This window comes from Aegilops tauschii, chromosome 2 (assembly GCF_002575655.3).
Source record: "Aegilops tauschii subsp. strangulata cultivar AL8/78 chromosome 2, Aet v6.0, whole genome shotgun sequence".
In the NCBI taxonomy this organism is placed as follows: Eukaryota; Viridiplantae; Streptophyta; class Magnoliopsida; order Poales; family Poaceae; genus Aegilops; species Aegilops tauschii.
In genome coordinates this window covers 618,708,201-618,710,988 of record NC_053036.3, presented here as the reverse complement: position 1 = coordinate 618,710,988, position 2,788 = coordinate 618,708,201, and the positions used below count along the sequence as shown (strand labels likewise).

At 41.8% G+C, this 2,788-nt stretch overlaps 1 pseudogene; it reads left to right on the top strand.

The window, feature by feature from the left end:
- Positions 1–287: 287 nt before the first annotated feature.
- Positions 288–1,317, top strand: LOC141041356 (nucleolar protein 58-like; annotated as a pseudogene).
- Positions 1,318–2,788: the final 1,471 nt, after the last annotated feature.

Below are 2,788 nucleotides of genomic sequence, written 5' to 3'. Positions count from 1 at the left end.
CATCATCGCGTGCAGCGGAATTGCACAGAGTACAGATTGAACAAGAAGCATTCTTCCACTCTTTGGCATCCTTGCTGCTTTCCATTTTGGCAATGCCGTTGCTAGTTGGTCCACAAGGCCTGATAGCTGTACATGTGACTGTTTTCTCAGGGTGAGCGGCAGACCAAGGTATTTGCATGGGAAGGCGCCTCTCGGGCATCCAAGTGCTCTCTCCACTGATTCCATGATCTCGTCAGAGCATCGTATAGGGTAAACCGCGCTCTTGGCAAGGTTGACGCGGAGGCCCGATGCCTCCCCAAACAGGGTATAATGTTGATACAGGTGTTAACAAACATCTGACTGAGATGATCACAAAGTCGCGCCGCCCTGGGCAGGAACTACTTGTTGGGAAACCGGAATATAAATCCATAATTGAAACAAGCCTGGTGAGTATATAACTATATATGTAAGCTCCTAGTTTTCTTATATTTGGGAACAACTTGGATCACCATTATTATATCACCTCTTTTCAGGGAATACCCTGTTGGCATGATGAACTTGTGATGGAGGTAATGTGGGGATTGAAGCGTCTCCTGCCTGGTTTGGTGAGCAGAGAAAAAATCAGAGCGGCCTAAAGAGGATCGCCTCACTATGAGTCAAGGACTACAAATGCTATTGAGTCGTTATGGCTTTGATGTCAAACCAGAGATGGTGAGCAGATTTGGACGCAATAATGTTTTGTAGATTATCTGTTTCAAAAACAAAAAAAAATGTAAAATAAATTGCCATATCATTTTTATTTGAGTGATGAATCAACCTCTTTGTATCCTGCAGGTCAATGAGCAGATTGTTGCGACCGCATCCGTCTTGTTTGACTGTGATGCTTTTGAGGAGAAACGTTCTCCAGGCTTTCGGTGCATTGGTCGCCACCTTAAGAAAATTTCCGGCATCGAATGTTAGAACTGGGGCCTTCTGAAACTTGCGACAGCTTTTAAGATCATATGCAGCCGTGAAATTGACGATTCTGATGAGGTAAAACCATACATACAAACTATGCGAATGGGTTCTCTGCTAGCTGCTCGCCGTGCATTTCATCTACAATTGTGAAGGCTTTTAACAAAGCCTTGTCTCTTGCAGATGTTTCCAGAAGACGTGCAAAAAAAGTTGCTGGATGACGCGGATAAATACGAAAAGAAGATAAATAAGTTAGTTTGCCTGTTGCATCACAAACAGATAGAGTCGAACCATCAGACCAAGACTCGTCACAAAGATATGTTGGCTGTCCTGGTAAAGAAAGCGAAAGAAGCGCATGAGGCTGAACTAGCGGATGTCCCGTGAGAAGTAACACTGTAAATAAACGCATGAGGCTGAACTAGTGGATGTCCCGTGAGAAGTAACACTGTAAATAAACGCTATGGCCAACGGATGGTTGTATAACCCGTAGAGGTTTTGGCATGCACCAATTAGAGTGTTCTAGTAAACTAGTAAAACAGTTCACAGAAATTTCGTTGGTCTTGCTTCCTAAATCTGAAGAAACTCTATCGAGCTTGTTTCAGAACAAAATTTACATTGCCTCCATTTGGTTTGAAGTATACTGTCAAGGATTAAAGCTGGTAACAAGTTTCAAATGAAGGGCGCTTCATTCGCTCTGCTACTGATGGGCGCTTTGATAGCTCAAGATGGTCATGTACCTCAGCTAACTAGACAAGTAGTATCATGCTAATTAATGATGACTAAAATTTCTGACACTTGAGTTAAAACATTACAATGAACTTGCTCCACAACATCAAGGATTCCCTCAAAAAAATAAGGTAACTATGAAGGATTGACCTCTGTAAGAATCAAGAGTGATAAGAGAGTACTCTTTCTGGTTCCCCCTTTCAGCCTTCGTTTAAACACCTTGTAAACCAGAAAAGAAATAGAAAAACCAAGAATAAAATTATCAGAGCCAGGTTTCGATCCTGGGACCTGTGGGTTATGGGCCCACCACGCTTCCGCTGCGCCACTCTGATTTGCTTGTTTCATTAGTGCAAGGGTACTTTATTTAAACGTTCCTGATCAACAGCATAACCAATGAACACCACGACTGATCTTGCAACCAAAGGAGCTACTTTTACACCTACTGGTATTGACTGACTGACTGATCATGACCATACAGAATATGTGTAAATGTGTGCTTCCATTGGAGGCCTCCGTATTGCACAACTTTTTATCTAAAAAATGTCTTCAAGGTAATCGCTCAACAGTCAACACCCTAGAATGCACCATGACAAATGTTTCTGAGATGAGAATCCCAATGGCAGTACAGCGCTGATCCTTCACCCTCTGTTCATGATTAGTCAGTTAGTCAATACAGTGAATAAACGCAAATATTTCTTACCGGAGAGACCTAGGCGTCTGCAATGTATTTTTACAGTCAGCAGTTCCTGGGAGTAGCTTAACGCTTCTCATCTTCAAAACATGCTCAGCACAGAACATCAGATTACTAACTAAAGTGCAGTAACGCAGGCAACTACTCCCTCCATTCCTAAATATAAGCCTTTTTAGACATTTTAAATGGACTACAACATACGGATGTATGTAGACATATTTTAGAATGTAGATTCACTCATTTTGTTCCGCATATAATCACTTGTTGAAATCTCTAGAAAGACTTATATTTGGGAACGGAGGGAGTAGATTTTAGATGAAAACACAGTTCATAACACACCTAACGCTTCACGGAAACAATTAGCACTATTGTTGAGAGAGGCATAACTGAAAGTAACCAGGATATCACTGGTGACAAATTGGGTTTACGTGCAATGGT